This window comes from Pteropus vampyrus, unplaced genomic scaffold (genome assembly GCF_000151845.1).
Source record: "Pteropus vampyrus isolate Shadow unplaced genomic scaffold, Pvam_2.0 Scaffold117, whole genome shotgun sequence".
Taxonomy (NCBI): Eukaryota; Metazoa; Chordata; class Mammalia; order Chiroptera; family Pteropodidae; genus Pteropus; species Pteropus vampyrus.
In genome coordinates this window covers 2,776,666-2,798,030 of record NW_011888898.1, presented here as the reverse complement: position 1 = coordinate 2,798,030, position 21,365 = coordinate 2,776,666, and the positions used below count along the sequence as shown (strand labels likewise).

Sequence of the window (21,365 nt, the reverse complement as noted above, 5' to 3'; positions counted from 1 at the left end):
AATGACAAAGCAACCCTCTCCCAATACAGGGCATGGTGGGACATTCTGGAAGCCGCCACCTCCACAAAGCCTCCCCGGACCCCCAGACTGGGCTAGCAACCCCCAGACTGGCCTAATGCCACCGCCTGCGTTTCCCAGCAGCCTAACACTGTCACCACCATGTCCGTAAAGGGCCTGCTGCGTGCCTCACTTCACATGTGTCACCCAACCCAGCCTGGCCCTGCCACCCTGCCTGCGAGCAAGCCGTAGGTTTCTACTGCTAGCCCCATTTCACGGAGGGAGAGATAGACTCAGCGGTTTAATCCTTTGCCCAAGGTTGCCCAGGTGGTAAACGGCAGAGTCTAAATCTAACATTATTTGGTTCCATCCTTGTCTCTGGCCACCTTCCTCTCATTTCTACTAAACTAGATGGTCAGTTTCTAGAGGAAAGGAATTGGGTCACAGTCTTCACCACGCCCCCCTCACCCCACCACATGGCCTAACCTAGAGTCTAGAACACAACAAGTGCCTAATAATAATGGTTGAGTAAATGAACTAACAAATGGGTTATCGATGGATAAGTGGATGGATGGATGGATGGATGGATGGATGGATGGATGGATGGATGGATGGATGCATGCATGAGTGAATGGATAGATGGATGGGTGAGTAGATGGGTGAAATGCATGAATGAAAGAATGGATGAATGACGGACGGATGGGTGTGTGGGTGGATAGATGGATGAATGAATTAGTGGGTGGGTGGGTGGATGGATGGATAGATGGATGGATGGACAGACGGACAGACAAGTGGATGGGTGGGTAGATGGATAAATAGATGGGTGAAATACATGAATGAAAGGATGGATGGATGATGGATGAATGGATGAGTAGGTGTGTGAAATGCAAGCACGGAATGAATGCATGGCCGAATATGCAAAATAAGTAAATAAATGATAATGAAAGGCAGAGCCCTAAGAGGATGAAAGTGTTTGTTCCTGGACACTGAATGTGCCCTTCAGAAAGGTTACACACTGGCAGCTCTCAGGCCATGTCGGGCTTCAGACTTGTTTTGTTTGGTTGTCACAAGGTTTTTAAGTTTTCAAATTAATTGTCATTATTTAAAAATTATGAAATTTCACATTAAAAAACCTAGACTTGTGGCTTCTCTTGCAAAATTGAGCCAGCGTACATACCGGGTAACAATGTGCCGAGACCGACAGGGCTGAGTCCTCCGGGACACCACAGTCCCTGCCACTTCCCAACGCATTCCCGATGCTGACGTCGGGAGTCAGCTGCCACTTATCATGTCACTTTTGGATGGTGTTTTTTTCATAATACAATTATGAAGAAAATGAAAACTCTCTTCTTCCTGACTCTCCATCAAAAGTGGGAAAATAAAAATAGGTAAAGAGAAAACTGGGAGAGAAAGTTGAGTGAGAGAGAGAGAGAGAGAGAGAGAGAGAGAGAGACAGGTATAGTAGAGTTCAGTGGTTAGGGGCACAGATGTTAGAACCTGACAACCCGAGTTTAAGCTCCAGCTCTGCCACATACAGGCTGTGTGGCCTTGGGGAGGTCGCTGAACCTTTCTGGGCTTCAGTTTCCTCATCTGCAAAGCAGAGATGATATCAGTCCCACCTCCCAGGGTGTTAATTAATAACCCTATAGAGGACTGGCTTTGGTACTTAGGTGACCTGCCTGGGCCTGTGGGTACCCAGCAGCGATTCTCAATCAAGGGCCATTTGGCAATGTCTAGGTTTGGAAGTTTCTAGACATTTGGAGCTTACGAATTAAGGGAAGGTACTACCAGCATTTAATGGATAGAAGCCAGGGATGCTGTCAAACACCCTCCAGTGCTCAGGACAAACCCCACAGCAAAGGATTATGCAGCTGCAGGTGTCAATAGTGCTGAGTCTGGGAACCCCTGGTCTTCAGGAATCCGGGCGGCCAGTGGGGGTGGGTTCAGGTCAGACATCCAGGAGGCCCTGAAGGCTGCCATAGGCGGCTCCCTTGAGGAGGCTGCTCTGGGTGTCACAGGAGACATTCCCTTGGGCCCTGAGCCACCCAGCCCCCAGGATCATCAAGCCCCAAGGACTGTCCCATTTCAGGGTGCTTTGACCTAGCCTGTTCCCAGACCCACACTCTAGGCAAAGGACGTGTCCCTGGTGCCTCCTGGTGGCCTTATCCCTAAACTACATTACATTCCCCAGCAGGGGGTGGTGGGAGGGAAGATGCGGACCTTCCCCAGAGTCATTCTTTATCCAGACTAGTTGGAAGTGTGGGGATTTAAAGTAATGAAAGGTGGAGACAATGGCTTGGGACACAAAGTGACATGAGTTTGAATCCTAGCTCGCCACAGACCAGCAAGAGACTTTGGACAAATCCCATGACCCCTCCAGGCCTCAATTTTTCTCATCTATAAAATGGGAATAATGTTACTTCCTTCACTGTGTCATTGAGAGGATTAGATTAAGTAACATACATAAATAGATGGCAAATAAAAATGTTAGGTGCTTCATAAACCTCCTCTCTGACACTCATAAATCCGTAGCCATTTGCTTTTGATGAACTTCCAGTGCACCCAGAATGATAAGCACTAAATAAATAATTTTGTTGCAAAGGCATATTTAGTGATCTGAAAAGGGATCTACAATAGATCATCAAAGGACCACAGACCTCAAAAACACTGTGCACTCTGGGATCCCATTTTCCTTTGCTAGATCTGTATTTTTAAACATGTACATTATATGAGAAACAAAGACCTTAGTATATAAAGAGCTCTTATAGATGAATAAAAAAGACAGCTAGCCAATAGAAAAATAGACAAAGGACTTGAATGCTTTGCTACCAGAAAAGCAATACAAATGGCCTTTAGATATTTTAAAATTCTCAACTGGACATAAAAGGAAAGAATATGCGGATTAAAACTATGGTGAAGATCTTTTCCCCTATGTAGCAGGACAAAGAGTGGGGAGTCTGATGGTAGTGGCTCTGGCTGGGGAGCAAAGAGAGCACACCGCTCATGTGGGGTGTTGTTCTGAATGTCAGCAGCTGGTAGCCGTGACCTTAGAGAGCGTTGAGACAATTAGTGTCAAAATTTAAAGATGCGTCTGCCCTATGACTGGGCAGTTCAGTTGCTAAAAACTTACCCTATAGAAGTGGATCCACATACATGCAAAGACTTCTGTGAAAGGGATACTGATTCCAGTATTGTTTGTCACAGCGCAATGCTAGAATCACCTACATGACCACCAGCAGGGGACTGGTTAAATCAATTACTACAGTCAGACAATGGAATACGCGAAGAATGCTCTCCTAGTGCTGGTCTGGAAAAATCGCCAACATACATTGTTAAGGTAAAAACAACAACAGAATCAATGCATAACAGAGTGTGTAGAAAGCTTCTATTTAGAGAAAGAACTACAGGAATCCACGAACTCATTCGCTTATCTACACTCTGGATATCTCTGTAACCATCTCTGAGAAACCACCACCAGGAGGGCTTCCGGGAGGGGGGCTTGGAGTTCTGGAGCTGGGGGCAGGGGTTCAGGATGAGAGAGAGAATATCCCCTGTAAATCTTTTGGCATCCTTTCAACCTTTTTTCCTGTGAATATTTTTTTTTTTAAGTTTTTAATGTTTTGATAGATGAGAACGAGAGAGAGAGAGAGAGAGAGAGAGAGAGATTGCAGAAAGGATGTGCTCCAGAGTGTCAGTGACACTAATCTCTGGGTGGCTGATGTGAATTAAGGGTGACTTTTGCTTTTTTATTTTTACTTAGATGGATTTTCTAATTTTAAAAAATGATTATCAAGGAACATTTGGTAATTAAAAAAATTCTTAAAAAGTAGACCCTTGGTGTTTTCGTGGTAGTTAGAGGAAAACTAACTTCTACATAAACCAAACCAAACCAAAACAAAACAACAAAAAACTCCCCCAAATAGTCAAGTCAGATTATTTTTATGACCAAGAATGTTGTAGAGTCTGAGGTTAGGTGGTTGAAAAGACATCCTATGAAAAAGTGAGAATTAATATAGTCATCCCACCGTGCACTTGCTGGGCGCCAAAATTCCAAGCTTTAATTCAAATCTGGGTTTGAATTAGGTTCAAATGACCACTTATTAGCTGGGCATGTCATTCCAATGCTCTCGACCTCAGATTCTTCGTCTCCAATGTGGAAAGACCACAGGACTGCTAGCAGGCTCGTGTGAGATGATGCCTGTCGGCCTGTAGCTCAGGGTGTATACAGAATGGGACCCAGTTCTTATCCCAGTCACGATGGGCAGACAGGGAATGGGCAGGAATTCTGCACGCCCAGGAGTGGAGGACAGGATGGGAACCCTTTGCCTTCCCTAGATTCCAGCCCAACTCCATGGGTCAAGTCTCCCGACAGTTTGAAGAGGGTGACACCAAGTGGCCAATCCTGAAACTACATGTCAAGCCCTCCCGCTGTGAGCTTGAGCAAGGCGCTGACGCTGGAGTTTTCTCAGCTCTAAAATGGAAATAATGCTGCCTGCCTGGCAGAGAGTGGAAATCATCTCCAGGGCCACCCGCCTCGAAGCGGGTGGCTCTCATGATCATCACTTGCTCCAACTTCTAGTTTCCTTCCACCCTTTTCCTGGGTGATTCTAAAGCAGAGTCTCCCAAAGCAGAGTCTGCCCATGAAGCACCAAGTACCAGTGGTGCTTCATGGGCAGATTTTTAGTGGGCTTCAGGCCGCACCACCAAAAAAACATTCCATTTTCTTTCAATCGTTCTGATTATGTTTAAGCGACGGTCTCAGTTTGATAACAATATGTCTTTAAATGCCTTTCTAATGCTCACCCACCTCCCTCTTGAACAAAAAGAGGGCAGGCCTCAGACTTAGAGCCTTCAGAAGGCGAGGTTATTTGGCCGCAATTTAACAATGTTAAATGTTTTTTATATTTATTTTTTGTGGTCACTTTCTATTGAGGGCAAGTGGGGCTGATTTTCCATTTACAATAGATTTGGTAGACTGTATTCTTTTGAGAGCCAGCCTGTGTTTCTGTCATTTGCCCTTTTCTCTCTGTTGGGAAAATGGTCTGCCCCAGAGGTGGGCTGTTTCTTCATCCTGAATCCCAGAGTGGCAAGGACACATGGACCAGCACTGCAGTCAACCCACAACCAACGCGAAATAAGAATGAGAAATAAATCTTTGTTGTTAGCAACACACTGAGATGCTGGGGCTGTTTGTTATTGCAGTGAAACCTAGCCGGAGTTGACTGATACGATAGAGAGAAAACTTTTCCTTTAAAAATAGATACACTTAAGTAAATGTGTTTGTTTAAAGAAAAATACTAAGTGGATAATGGTGTGGGAAGTAGGATACATAAATAACAAAGGTAGTGGTTGGGTGACTGAAGTTTGGAAAACACTGGTGCAGGGTTTGAAATGTGGAAATTGTTACTCCAGGTTGCAGGCGGCTCATCTCAGAGGCCCCCAAACACCACTCAAATCACATTTCAGACTCTCCAGTCTGCCTCCCACCATGTAGCCAGAGTGAGTTTTTAAAGGACAAATTGGATCAGATTCCTCCCCTGCTCTAACCTCTTCGATGGCTCCCTTGTGCCCTCAGGATAAAATCCACATTCTTCATCATGACCTAACAGGCCTGTCATATAGTCTGTCCCCTCATCTCTGTCTTCTCTCTCTCTGCCTCTCCCTCTCTCTGCTCTAGCCACACTGATTTCTTGGTTATTCTTCAAACCTGGCAGGTGTGCTCTTGCCTAAGGGGCTTTGCATTCACTATTATCTCCCCGAGTTAGGAACCCAGCATTTCCTTCATTCCCTGGGTCTCTGCTTAAATATTCCTTCCTCAAAGAGTTCTTCCCATAGGATGCTATACAGCAATCGCAATTCCCTATTCTCCTATCCCCCCATCCTACTTTTCTTCATATCACCTGTTAGCCCCTGATCACATTACATATCTGTGCACTGTTGTATTCATTAGAATGTTAGCTCCTTGAAGGCAAGGATGTTGTCAGGCTTTTTTTTCACTGCTGTAGCCCCACGGCCTAGAACATAATGGATGCTCAGTAAGTATTTGCTGAATGAAGGAATAAATGATGGCAAAGATAGACACCAACAGCTCTAGGCCCAAGTTATACTAGCATCAAGTCCAGCTGATAAAGAACTCCTTCCCGCTGGTTCAGAATTGAGTCTCATTGGCTACCTCAGATCACATGTCTCTCCCTGAACCAATCACTGTGGCTGGGAGAATGGAATACACTGATTGGCCAGGCTTAAGTCACGAGTCCTTATTTAAATCCAGAAATAAGTTCAGCCCCACCTAAGCCATACGGACTGAGAGTGAGGCCCGAGTGTTCAGTGAGAAAACTTTGATGCCGTTATCAGAGAAAGGGGACGTGGATGCTAGGTATGTAAAAACAACAGTCATCCACCACAAAAAGGTAAATCATTCACCTAGCTGAACGCCTAGGACTTAGAATGGGCTCTATGAGTGAGGGCCCTTATTTGGGATCAAACTATATTCAGCTGAGGGGTGGGAGGAACTGTACTAATACCAGAGACAGCGCTAGAATAAGGAGAAGGTGATTCGGGCAGTCCCTAGACACCAATATATCCATGGCATTAAACACTGTTGAAAGAGATTAGAAGTTCGAAGCCAGAAGAAATCTCAGTTTTCTACATGCAACTTCTTACATAATCAGCAAAATATTAATTAATCTCTCTTCTGACACTGAGGAGGATATCCTTGAGAAGAAATTTAAAAATAACCATTGTTGGCCGCAATCCATTGCTGTTGATTAGTTTGAGGACCCGCATGTGCTTATTGCATGATACAACCATAAGGCATACCACAAACCCCACGACCAGCCAAGTGGGGCCTCCTGAAATTGGCAGTCGTGGTCAGCTGAAATTCTGAAACCATATGGCATTGTGCTGTTACTGAGAGTGAGTAATCTATTTTGTTCCAGAATCGAAATTCTAAACCCTTTAATAATGCCTCCAGTGGCGGAGTCCGAGAGTTGTCCCTCAGTGTCACCGCTTCCTTTCTACAGTGGACATGGCTGCTCGGAATAGAGACTACACTTCTGAGCCTCCTTTGCAGCAGGGAGTGGCCGTGGGACTGAGGTATGGCCAATGGGATGTGAGCAGAACGAGGGGAAGCCAACGTGGTGGCCAGCCATTTGGACTTTGGGAAGGGGACAACATGCTGATGATGTTGGAGAAACAAGTTAGGGGCCCAAGTCCCTGCTAACTTCATGGTGTAGAGCCACCACTCCCTCATAAACTTTTATTGTTTTTCAGTCCCTTATATCTCGAGACCCCACAGATGAAATTATATCCTAAATTATACACCTCTAAAGAAGCTCGTCTGGCTTGAGAAATTTTGTAAAATATATAGATGGAATAAATCTCTTTTTTTTAAAAAAAAAAGAAAGAAATATACAATCTTGATTCACTTATATCAGTTTATTCAGTTCTACAAACATTTAAGATTATCTAAGGAAGATGGCTGGCCCGGGGGGTCCCCTAAATCTTGGCTGCTTTAACAAAACCTCTCTTTATCACCTTTAACTTAAGTCCCCCAGTCTCCTGGTTCCCAAAGCTGGCTATCAGCAGTGTACTGGGAGTCTTTTTAAAATATAGATTCCTGGGCCTTGGCCAGTTCATTCGAAGTAGTAGTATATTAGGAATTTGTCGTTTTTAAAACACTCTCTGTCTTACCAGCTGTGTGACCTCGGGCAAGTTATTTAACTTCCCAGTTCTGCAATTCCCTCATCCATAAAATGGGGCTAGTGATAGCATCTGCCTATAAATAGGGCTGTTGTGAGAACGAGTTTATTTCATGTGTACAAAGCACCTAGCATAGAGCCTGGAACAGAGTGAGATCTGTATCTGTTGGTTGTCTTATGCCTGTTGGTGGGAATGTAAATTACTGCAAACTTTCTGGAGGACAATTAGCACTATCTACCAAGATGCTAAATAGGTACTCTTTAACCCAGCAATATGATGGCTGAAAACAGCCTACGATTGCTCTCATTCGTCCAGCTACGTACCCAAGAACACTCCTTGCGGCATATTCTTATTCAACAAGCATTTGTTGAGCACCTACGCTGTAGTCAGGATAAAAGAGGCTATGCTGCTGTAACAAGCCCCCGAATAGCAGTGACTTAACAGAACAAAGGTACGTTTCTTGCTTTCACATTATGATGCAGACGGAGGGCTCCTCTCCATTTTGTTACTGTGCCATCTGGAGCAGGTGGTCTTGGAGATGGACATGGCAGGCAAAGAGACAGCTAGAAGAGGTCACATGGGATATTCTTCAGGGCTAGGCTGGAAGTAGCTTACATTCCTTTGGCATACCCCCTTGAGCGGAAATGAGCCACATAGTTCCAACCTAATTGCAAGGGAGGCTGGGAAAGGCAGAAGAACATATAGATATCGTGTGAGAGTTGTCTCTGTGACATCAGCTATGTTCAAGGGACTGTTCTAGGAGCTGGGGACCCAGAGATGAGCAAGACCAACGAGATCCCTGCCCTCTCAGAGCTTCCCTTGTAATAAACCTCTGTTCTAAACATGACCCCGGGCGTATGTCATCTTGAGCAGGAACATCTGAGGGATACACTTTCAGAAGTTGAGACTATTGCATCAAAGGCATATGCATTTGTCACTTTGACAGATATGGCCATATTGCCCTACATAGGATTGTGCCAATTTTCCCTTCCACCAACAAGGTACAAGAGTGCTTCTTTCCCTGCAGCCTTGCCAACACGGGGTGGATCAGATTTTTGGATTTGTACCAATCTGATATGTGAGAAATGATCTGTGTACTTTTAATTTGCATTTTTCTTATTATAAAGGTTGAACATCCTTTCATATGTTTATGAGCTATTCGTATTTCCTTTTCTGTAAACTGTGTATTTATATCCCGTATCCATTTTCCCACTGACATTATTAAATGAAAAAGTGAAGGGACAGAACAGAAGGCACATTATAATTATTTTTATAAATTAAAAGCAAAACAATATTTTGGCTTATATGGATATTCTTACACATGCATAAAAGTTTTCTAGAAGCAACCACAGGAAACTATTAATAGAGGGATACACTTGGTGCCATTTTTTGTCTGTGAGCTAAAAAAAGTTATTATTTTAATCTCCTAAATTTGGGGGTGGTTTGTTATGCCTGAATGCTATTTTTTGAGCCTTTCTGAATGACTTCACTTTTTAACCATGTGCAAGTGTTACTTGTATTATTTTTTAAATGTTACTAAGGGTTTTCTGGACTTTTTTGTTTGTCTTTATAGTTTTTGTATTTTAAAAAAATTGTAATATATGTCGTTTGAATTTAAAAAAAAAAAAATTAGAAGCATGCTATATCTGGAAAAACACCGCTGTCAGGAATTGAGGCAAGTCCCAGAATTCAGGTCAAGTCTTATACTTTATAAGTGCTCAAGAAATATTTGTTGGATTAAATGAAATAGAAGCTTCTCTTTAACTGATTCACCAAAGACTCCAGATGTGAAATTATAATATTCTTTTGTTTTCAAGGCTAATAAGAGAGAGATCAAAGTTGCTCTCTTAGGATTTTTTTTAAGGTGAGGAGGCAAGTCCCTTTGTTTCGTAAAGTCCAGGGCTGCTATAAAAAAAACACTGAAAGGCATTTTCCTGTGAGGATGCCTCTCCCTGTCTCTTTCCCTCCCCGCTTCCCCCCAGTAATGCTTGTCAGTCCCAAGATTGTATCTCATTGATCGAGTTTGGGTCATGTGCCCATCTCTGCCAGTCAGTATTGCCAGGGGGGTGGGCCACTGATTGGTCACACCCCATTCCTGAATCCAGGGGTGGAGTCTACACAACCAAACCAGGGAGATCTAGAGCAATGGAGGTGTGGTTTTGCCCAAAGGAAAAGTGGAGTGCTGGTACCAGAAGCAACAACAGATGCTAGAAGACAAAGACAACATCACATGTCTACCACAAACACCTGCTATGTACAAGGCACTGTGCAAGCTGAGGCGATATGATGGCGAACAAGGCAGATATTGTCCCAGCCTTCAAGGAGCTGACATCTTAGTTGGAGAGACCCCAAAAAGTAAACTAACAAATGTTGTGAAAATTACAAATGTTTATAAATTCTATGAAAGACACAGGCAAAAGACCAAGCAAATATTTTGAATAGAGTAGTTAGAGAGGAGGAGACATTTAAACTGAGACACGAATGATGACGAGAACTAATTAGGTAGCCGTAGGGGGAAAACACAGATTGGAGTCCTACTTCACACTTAAACCAGGTCAAATTCCAAATAGATCATAGATTTAAACATAAAAGGGGAAACCACAAATGTAGTAAAATAAAACTGGTATAAGCCCTTCATATCTTCAGGTTGTAAAAGATCTTTTTAATAATGAAGCAAAACCTAAATGTCCGAAAATGAAAGATAAATCCTATAACATAAAAATGTTAAAAGCAATCTTTATGGCTGAAAATAATCTCACTAAATAAAATGCCAAAAGACAAATTGGGCTAATTTGGGCTAATCACAAAGGGCTAATTTACCTAATATATAAAATGTTCTGACAAATCAATAAGAAAAACAGCAACAACTTGGTGAGAAAATGGGCAAAAAAGATCATTCATAGAGAAGGAAAAACAAATGGCTTTTAAGTATATAAAAAGATGCTCAATTTCATACTTAATAAGGGAAATGAGATATCATTCCTTCCCCTTCAAATTAACAAAAATGCTAATTGACAATCAACGGTGTTCAGTAAAACACCTAAGTGGCAACAACAAGTGTTGGTAAGGGTTTCAGAAAACAGGCATTCTCATGCATTGTTAGTATGAGTGTAAACTGATCCAACTCCACAGAAAGACTTTGGTAATAGTCATTAAATTTAATGAATAATTAAACTAATATGCTTTTAAGAATTTATCCTATGGGCTTATTCATACATTTGCTAAATGATATATACAATTATTCATTACCACATTGTTTTTAATAAAAAGAAACAATGCCTATTGATAAAGGACTGGGTAAATGGCAGTCTTGCCATACAATGAAATACTATTCAGTGATATAAAAGGAGGAGGCAGTTGTGTGTGAACTGGTAAGTAAAGTGCATGCCAGAACCTTCTAAACAAAATCATATGTATAGCATGTACTCATTTGTAACACATTAAGGGGATGGGGAGAAAAAGAATGCATATTCATATTTGCTTGCATATGCAAAAAAAAATCTTAGAAAGATATGCAAGGAACCAATAACCAGATGCTAGGAGGAGCAGCATATGTAAAAGGTCCCAAGGTAAAAAAAGTGGTAAATTCCAAGGACTAAGAGTGTGGCTGAGAAAGATGACATGTGACAGGTGGTGGCCAGATGAGATAGAGTCTTATAGACCAACTTTTAGGAGTCTGGTCTTGAGTCTCAGTGCAGTGGGAAGACATTCCAAAGAAGAACATGATTCGATTCACATTTTAAGAGCATCTTGCTGCCACTTGCAAAACTATTGGAGGAAAGCCAGATGGAAACAGGGAAACCAATTAGGAGTCTGGACAGTTATCTAAGGGAGAGATGAAGTGGGCTGGACCTGGAGATGGCAGTGGAGATGGCGAGGAGCAGACAGATTTAAAAGAGAGTTCGAAGTTGGAATGCATGGGTTGGATGTGCCGGCGAAGCAAACAGAAGACAGGATTTGACGTCTGGCTTACGTACCATGTGGGCGGTGATGGTGTTGACTGAGCTGGGAAGACGAGGAAATGGGGCCCGGGCTGGGCTTGGATGAGGGTGTGCTCCAGGGTGGGGCACGTTAACTTCGAGAGGTCAGTAAAACACCTAAGTGGCAACATCGCGTAGGCAGTTTGGTGCTTGAGCCTGCATTGGGGAAGCCAGTAAGAACTGAGAACTTATACAGAGAGTAACTAACGCAGATCTTGTGTGGGTCCCAAATTGGGGCCCTGTGCCTAGACCAGTGCAGATGCATGTCCACCAAAAGCCATGTTCAAGAATGTCCATAGCAGCTTTATTCATAATAGACCCAAACTGGAAATTGCCCAAGTGTTCTTCAATAGCAAATTAAAAAAATTGTGATATATAGATAGATAGACAGACATGTGGTATGTGCTAAAATAATGAAAAGGAATGAGCTGATATACACAACAACACGAATGAATTTCACAGACATTACATTGAGCAAAATAAGCCAGACACCAAGGAATACATGCTGTGTTATGCCATTTAATAGGGTTCTAGAATCAGCCAAACCAGCTTATGGTGATAAAAGTCACAATAGGGGTGACCTTGGGTGGAGGAGAAGAGGGAATAGACTGGGAAAGAAATGGGGGTATTTGGTGGCGGTGGGGCGGGGGCGGTTGGAAATGTTCAATGTGAAAGACAGAGACCAGCATCAACAAACAGGAAAAGGGATCCCAGAACAAACCAAGATATTGCAGGGAGCAGGTGAAAGGCACCAAGTAGGAGACGGGAGACCAGGATTCGCACCCAGCATTGTCACTCCTTAGCAGGGCTGCCGCATACAATTGCGCGAGTTGTTCACTGTCCAACTCTAGGGGGCGCTCTTCACATTGAGATCTGTGTAGATGGTGCCCTGGGGTTGCACAGTGCATCATTGCGTATGGGACCCTGGCCTAGTATCTGTTCCTGGAAAATAATGACAGAACCTCACATTGTGGGCTCCTGGAAGCAGACATCTTGGTAGTTTTCATAGCCTCCAAGTCTAACATAAGTCTGTTAAATTGATGCTCAATAAATGTTTATTAAATAAGTGAATGAGTAAGTGAGGGAAGGAGTGAATATGTATCCAGTGATTTATAGTGGAATTAGATTTGGCTATATAAAACAGAAAATCCAAATAAGTGACTGAAGTATCTCTCTCTCCCTCTCTCTCTCTCTCTCTCTCTATCTCTATCTCTATTTCTATCTCTCTCTTCCCCTCCCTGTCCCGGTGCATATGCTTAAGAAATCAAAAGGTGTGGCATTTAGGGTTGGAATAATGAATACACAGTCATCAGGGTCTTAGACTTCTGTCACTTTGTTTCATCGTCCTCCAAGATTGCCTCATAAACTAAAATAGCTGCCAGAGTGCCAGCCATCACGTCCACATTCCAGTCAGGAAGAAGGAGGAAATGAGGAAGGGCAAAAGGTATGTACCTGCCAGCTATTAGTCCCAGCCAACAATTTCTGCTTACTTCTCATTGGTCACCTCTAGCTGCATGGGAGGCGTACTGCTGCCCAGAACAAAATCAGGGTCCATTAATAGTAATGGATACTGGGAAGACAGCCAGGTATCTCTGCCACATTAGGGCTCAATAAATATTAGCTGTTATTTTTGCCATTTTAGAGAGGAGAAAAAAAGCTCAGAGAAATTAGATAAATTGCCCCAAGGTTTTATTTAATTCATTCAATAAATATTACCTATGTACCTACTATGTGCTAATCCATTAGGAAACAAATACTAAGACATAGACTCTGCTCTCAAGGACATGAAATCAAGTCATTTCAAAGAATGTGGCAATAGCACTGAGAGAACACACATAAGGTGGCCAGATGGTTCAAAGCACAGAGAGTACTCAGCCTGAGGTGAGGCCGGGAGGGCTTCCTGGAAGAGGTGGAGATCCTTAACATCAGGATAATAGCTGTACCTACTTCATAGGGCTGTGGAGAAGATTAAATGAGACATGCTAATGACATGCTTAGCATAGCGCCTGGTACACAGTGAGTACTCAAATCAGTGGCAGCTCTTACATGACTGTCATCGCCACCATCATTATCATCATTATTAGTTCAGAAAGGACCACTTCTTAACTTTAGGGTATTTTGCAAATGAAATTATCTTCAAATAGTGCCAGCCTCCAATATGTATTTTAAAAAGCAGAACAACAGGAAACAAAAATTCCTCATTTTCCGTTGACTCCAGGCCAGAAACTGATCTTGGGAGTGATAAATTCGTACCCTCTCAGGAAGAACTGAATTTTAAAAGCTGGCATCTTAAGGTTTTTATCTCAAGCACTTAACTGCTGTCCTCTCTATTCAATAATAGGAAAGAAAGACCAAGAGATTTTTTTTTTAAAAAAGGCAACAAACAAACAAAAAACGCTTTTTTCTTTTTTAACATCAAGAGTTTGGTTCCCCTGGACAGATCTGAGGAACTGGAGCTAATTCACATTTTACAGCCCCAAAGGAACTAAGTTTCCTGGAAGAATAAAAGGCAAGGCAGGATCTGTTTAAAAGCAAATTTAGAGTGAAACCAGATTATGTGGGGGCCACAATGCGGCCTTGAAGCCCAACCTTGGAAATAGCATCTGTCCCCTGGATATTTTGGGAGTGTCCTCGGCAGAGCATGGCAGCAGCCAGAGGCCTGTTTGGACATCTCCTCCAAGGGCGCACCTAAAGAATGCATCACCCGGCCTCCCCTTGACCCCACCCGGGGCCCCAGAGCTGTGTCAGCAGCGGTATAAATGGTGCAGAGATAAAAAGAGATATTTAAACACCCAGAAATCATCTTCTAATTTAGGAACTGAGCTGCAAAATATCTTCCTCCCATAATTGCCTGAGCTGGGAATTTGGATTTTGAACCTCTTCACTTGCCAGGCCACCCAAATGTCTTCATGTATTAATAGAAGGCGAGTAGAAGACTTCAGGGACAGAGGGGACTGGCTATTGGTCATAGATTGTCTGGACTCAGAAGATTAAGACCATCAAAGCCCTTTCCGGGCCTTCGTTTACTCTATGCTTCCACCGGGGCTTATAACTGCCTTTTTGCTGCTATTGCTGCTGTGATTTTAAGCACTTTAATACTTGCACAAAGAGTGTGCAATCCTTTAATTACGGTCCTCCCTGTGTCACTGTCAGAGGCAAGTTGGAATTGTCCTCCCTGTTTTGCACAAAAGAAAATGAAGGCCTAGGTGAGTGAACAAGTTCAGGGTCCAAAATTAGTCAGCACAAGGGAGATGGCAGGATGTGGGTGGGAATCGGGAAGGCATTGGTTCCAGCCCAGTTTTAAATGCTTGCTGGTCTAAATTCAAGATGTGTGCTTTCTTCTTGAAGAAGTGGTTGAGGAGTGCAGGGGTGTGTGTGTGTAATGTCTGTATGTGGTGTTTCGAGAGTTGGTTTGTATATGTTTGTGTGTCTGTATGTCTTTCTGTGTTTGCCTGTGTGTGTCCATGTGTGTATCTGTATATCTATCTGCGTGTTTGTCTAGGTGCACAAAAGGAAGGATAAGGAGGATGATCAGGTGATAGGGGGAGAATCAGTTAATAAAACTTAGAATGACAAAGCTGGAAGCCCCCTTAAAAATCTGGTCCACAGAGGAGAAGTGGGGCGGAGGGAAGGCGAAGCAGGTAAAAGAGGTCAGTTGTATGGTGACAGATGGAAGCTAGACTTTTGGTGGTGAGCATGATGTAGTATATACATTATACTACAAATTATAATTATAGTTTATATTATAGTCAAATTATAATGTTGCATGTCTGAACCTTATATGTTATAAACCAATGTTATCTGAATGAAAATAAAAATAAAAGCTAATCATCATTCAAAAAGTCATCTGGTCCTTACTAAGATCTCACTGTTAACTTTGGTAGGTGTGATAATAGCATGATGATGTCATTGTTTAAAAAAGGGATTATCAGGTATTTACTGGTGAAATGACAAGAGGCTTACAATTTGCTTTCTAGCAAAGAAATATTCTAGCAAAATATTCTAGCAAAGAAAGAGCAAGCTGAGGGGACAGAATAAAAATGAGATTGGCAAAATGTGAATAATTGTTGATGATGGATACTCAGGTATTAATTATATGATTCAATTTTTGTATACGTTTGAAATTTTCCATAATAATGTTTTTAAAAATCTCATATATCAGTTGATGCAAACTTGCATCCTGTAGGTCGAATATCACTCATAAAAATCTTTATAAAAATTGAACTAGTTGCCAATATTTAAAAATGGGAGTGTGCATATAAAAAATCTTGATTTCCAGATTTTCTTGAAAAATCGGAAGTTCTAGTAACTTTGGTTCCACACTCCTTTTTGGTAACAGAATTGTAGAGAAAGCACCCCCTTTAGCTGGGGGCCTTTGCTCTCAGTTTGCCGCAGTCCTCACCATGCCCTATTACTCCTGATACTAAGACTGTTTCTCTTTTAGTAGAAATAAGAGGAAAGTGAATGAGTTCTTTTGGGGAGGAGATATTTGCCACCCAAACGTCCAGTCTCCACTTCTTTCTCACTAACAGAAACTCCTACACTATCGGGGATGGAAATATATTTTTAAATTACATTTTCCCAGCTTCTCTTGAATCTAAGAGTGCTCCTGTGTTTCTCAGTCAGGCAACTTCGTCTCCCATGGGACATTTGGCAATGTCTGGAGACTTAATTTTGGTTGTCACAACTGGGGAGGTGGAGTACTGCTGACATTTAGCGGGTAGAGGCAGGGATGCTGCTAAACACTCTACAGTAAACAGGACACCCTCCCACAACAAAGACTTATTCAAACCAAAATGTCAGCAGTGCTGAGGTTGCATGGCCAATGCATTGCAAGTGGAAGTTGATAGTAGGGCTTCCAAGAAAGCCCTTTGGTGCCTTGCCATTCTCCTTTATTTTCCCTGCAATGCAAACATGATGGCTGGAGCTCAAGTAGCTATTTTGTGACCTCAAGGAGGGAAGTTCTGTGCTAAAGAGTGAAGGAAATGGAATCCCTAACAACATCATGAAGCTACCATACCTTCTCCTTAGAATGCTGACCTCTAGACTGGTTTTATGTGAAAGAAATAGATCCCTAACTTGTTTATGCCACTGGAGTCCAGTCTCTGTTACTGTCAGCCAAGTACGATTTCTAAAAGGTTTATCTTTATGCCTAGTTCTCTATGCTGGTAGGGCAAAGAAAGATAGACTAAGAGAAATACATGTTCACAGTAAAAAAGGAGAAAGCATATTCCTGTGTGGCAATGATCTAGCCCACTTCCCTCCTTTATGTCACTTCTAGGCCCCTGCAGGCAAGCGTTTGTAACTTCTGACCTGGTCCGACTCCTTCACCAAAAAAAAAAAAAAAATGAGGAACCGAGGCCCTCAGCAGGTTCATGATGACCTGGGGGCTAATCCACAACCTAGTACTTTCGTTCTCATATTTCCAAGAAGCCAAGGCCAATGTGGTGGTAAAGAATGTGGTTTCTGGAGCCAGTCTCTCTTGGTCGAACACTGGTGCCACCATTGACTAGCCCTGTGATCTCAGGCAGCTCATGTAACCTCTCTGTTCCTCAGTTTCTCATCTGTGAAATAGGGATGATGATAAAGGCACCTATTGCCTAGAGCTGTTAGGAGTCCTGATTCAGAGCAGTCAGGGTCCCAGCCAGAGAATTTTATGAATGGATTCTTTATAAAGTTGTATCAGATGTACGAAACCCACAGGTGAAACACCCCAGAGCTAGTAACGGAGGGTGTGTTATTATCCTCTGTTAATAACAGAGGGGCAGCCCAACCCCTAGATAGTAATAGTGGAGACATTGTCACCCTAGGCCTGAAGGGGCAAGAAGGAAGTAGTTGCCAGATCTGGAGACAAGGAGCCATATGGAAAGGCTGCCTGAAGGAGCTTTGACCTTTAGTCCAAGGACACAGTAGCCCATGGTGACTCAACAGGAGAGCCGGGGGGCGGGGGAATAAACACCCAGACCTACACTCCTTCCATCCTCCCACTTCCTGTAAGAATCTCTCATTGGTCAAAGCCAATCAGAAGGCAGAGGGCAAGAGAGCACTTCGATGCTGTCCACATAGGTCACAGAGCAGAATGGAGAAGGCGGGAGGAGGAAGAGGGTGGAGACCAGGGCTTGCATTCCCCAGCTGCATTATTGAGAGTTTCTGGATTGCGTCACTGGAAGGAACAAAAGTGCCCCCTTCTTCCCCTTTTCCTATTTCCACTTACCGGAAGGAATAGGAACATGATGGCAGGAGCTAGAGCAGCCCTTTTAGACCACAAAATGGAAGTCCCCTATGGAGGGTGCCACGCAACAAGGTAGCCAGAGTCTGGAATCTTAGATGATGTGGAACCACAATAGCCAACCAGACACTCACACTTGGACTGTTCCGTGAGGAAAGATTAAAATTTTATTTTGTTCAAGCTAGCTATTTTGGCTTTTATTACAGCAACTAAACTGATATCCTGACCAATACAAGATTTAAATCAGGTATTTGTTCAGATTTTGGAACTATTTTAGGCTAAGCTTTTTAAAATAAACAAAAGTGACTGGAAAGTTACAGACTCTGCTAAAAAAAATTCTGTTAAAGAAATTCAACATAATACAGTAGACCGTAGTGTCTGGTGAAAAACAATAACATTTAAAACTCCTCTGGAATTGAGATGGTCAGTAAGCCAAGTTCACTTGTCAGCAACCCAATCACGCTAAGATCACAAGGGGCACAAGAGAGAGCTGTTTCCTGTAGCTACCAAACAAATCTTGGGATGACCTCTGATTGGACCAATTGGTACCACATGCCCAACCCTGAACCAATCATTGTGGTTATTGTACCTCGGATGCTCTGATTGGCTGGTGCTAAGTCACATGCTGTTTGTTGGGGGTGGGGGAAGTCGCTGGAACCAACAAGACAGAGAGAACTTCCAGAAGGCGTCGTTCCCAGTAGAAATACAGAGTACTTGGCACAGAAGAGACTACAATATTTGCAGGAGGGCCCCAACTCAGCAAACATCCTTCATACTCATCAATAGGAAAAGAAAAAAATTAGAAAATGACAAACTCATGGTCCCAGGGATAGTTGCTGTGGGATTTCCCATCAGCCAGTCCGCAAAATTTCTTTTTGGCTAATGCAAGTATTGAGCTAGACAGTCCCTGCCAACATTCAACATGTGTGACTATCCCCAGAAGGTAACTAAATAAATCAGAGCAAGAGATGCCCCCGACTGGAGACCCAAGGGACGTTTCCAAAGCTACCAACAGAGCATCCTCTGTGTTTCAGTCACTTTCTGTGAAATACAACAAAGGACTTCATGTGAAATAAAGGGGGCAATTATGTCCCCAGGGGCGGGGGTGTGGCTTGTTATGCCATGGGAAAGATGAGGTTCTTCCATCCAGTGAATAGGAGTCATCTGCTTCTGCTCCAAATGGCATTGTGACAGGAGTGCTGTTTAATCAAAGTACAGCATGTTCTACCCTGCTCTACTCTTTTGGGGGAGATTTAAAGCAAGACTATTTGCAATGGGATCTAATTGATATCTTAGTTTGGAAATCCCCAATTGCAGAGCTTGTAGCTTAGTTTGGGTTTCCCCAGAGGCAGACCGCGAAAGAGTCGAGGACAAATCATTTATTTGGTAGGCAGAAGACCAATGGAGAAGAGGAACGTGAGCCAGGAAAGGGAGGACCACCAAAATTAAGCAAGTTATCAAGACAGTTACTACCATGGGCAACTGGGGCTTGATTCTGCCAGTGTGGAATACGTGTCTCAGCGTTTTCTTACCTGAAGGAACAGGGAGCTGGGGTAGTTGTATACCACCTCCTTCCTTGCATCCACTGATAGCTGCTGAGGAGTGGGTGGGGAGGGAGCATGAGTTCTCCAGCATTTCTAGCCTGCTTGACTCCAACAGCCAGGGAATAACATCAAACTCATGCAAAAAGATGCAGATGCTAGCAGCTAGAAGCTGGGTAAATGCTGAGGGGCATAGTTCTTAGGCGTATGCCATTTATTTTGGAGACGATCCCAGGAAGAACAATGAGGGAGTGGGAAATGAGATAGAAAGAGAGGACTGCCAGTAACAGGTGTGTCCATGAGCTGGTTATCTTTATGAGCAACTGAGGCTCAAGCCCAGTGGGGGCCTCTGGGAGATGGTGTGGAATACACTTCAGAATTGTCTTGAGAAGGGCTGAGGAAGCTGGGACGTTTATCCAAAATGCCCATCTCTCAATGGCTGAAGGCTGTGCCATCAACTCCCAAGCATGTCCCTGTCACCTGCTGTGTGTACATCGAGCATGCAGGCCCTGGGCAGAGATGCAGATGCTGGAAATTAGAAGCCGTAGGCATGTATGGAACCGTCCACCAAGCTGCTGGGTAGGCTGAGGGGGACAACAGTGAGCAGCGATGCTGGCCAGGGAACTCAAGAGAAAGAGGAAAAGGGAGGAAGTTACAAAATCAACATTTACAAAGTTCGGGGCATTTGACATCATTGACATGCATAATCTTGTTTTTATAACTCTCATTTTACAGATGAGAAAATTGGGGTTCAGAGAGGGAGCAGCGGCAGTGCTAGAATTCCAGCTGAGACGTAAGTCCACAAACACAATGTTCTCTCCCTGCCCCCCACCCTTTTCTTTCTCTCTGTCACTTTCTCATGTTCATTTTTTTCCCCCCTAAAAGATGTATAGAAAGTTATCAAGACAGAAGCCAAGAGAAGCCTTCTGGTGCCCTTAAATTTAAAAGATGCTTTACAAAAGATAGTTTTCATTTACACTTTCATTCGGTCAACACATTTATTAATCATCTACTACACGTGACAAATAGAGACCAAGACAGACAAAAGCCTTGCCTCTTAGGGTTTGTATTACAGAATGGAAAAGAGACATTAAGTAGCTAAATACTTATCTGAGCAGCAAGGGAAGCATAGAGTGGGGAAGTGAAATGGGGAGGTATGGCGCCCAATACGGGGTGTTTGTTACTTGGTCACAGCTGTGACGCAAGGTTCTCCACCTCAGCCTTACTGAGATTTGGGGCTGGATTCTTTTGTTGTGGGGAACTGTCTTGTGCATTGTGGGATGATTAGTTTTTCAGAACTGGACACTAGGGTAAATCTTAATGTAGGTAGATTGTCTCTTAATAAAAATAGTAAAAACAATATTTCAGAAGACTCTAGAATAGGACTATCAACTGCACATTTTGGGGGAAAAGACAAGTTTGGTGAGAACTCTGGAGCAAATCTTGACCCCACTGGGGGATCTGTGTGACAGGGAGTGAGGACCATTCAGACCACACTTACCAGTAAGCAGTTGTGAGAACTTCATGGAAATGCAGGCAATTAGTGTTGGATGTGAGGAATGACTGTCCTCCAACAGATTAAAAAAAAGGGTTTATTTCAAACAGATCAATATAAAAGCAGTCTGGGGGACACAGCTAGACTTCACATGTCCATGAGCTTATCTATGGAAAGACCAGCCTTGCTGAATGAGGCGGGCAACTCAGCTGAGAAGAAAAAATCGTTTGCTCAAACTCTTGGCCATCTTCAGATTATAGACGCATTTAGACTTGACTTCATTTCAGAAGCTTTGTATATCTCCTCTAAATGTGTCATTAAAACTTAGTCTCAAAAGCAGATTGACATAACAGTTAAGATTCAGGCAGATCTTCAAAATCACATCTGGCCCATCTAAAACCCAAAGCAAATTGGGATTTCAT

The 21,365-nt window shown here is 43.0% G+C and overlaps 1 long non-coding RNA gene across 1 annotated transcript in view; it reads left to right on the top strand.

Moving 5' to 3' along the window:
• Positions 1–7,366, top strand: part of LOC111743623 — a 27,252-nt gene extending 19,886 nt beyond the window's left edge. The window contains exon 3 of the long non-coding RNA XR_002781797.1: positions 6,936–7,366. This is a non-coding gene — a long non-coding RNA (uncharacterized LOC111743623). The remainder of the gene's footprint in view (positions 1–6,935) is intronic.
• The last annotated feature ends 13,999 nt before the right edge of the window (positions 7,367–21,365 follow it).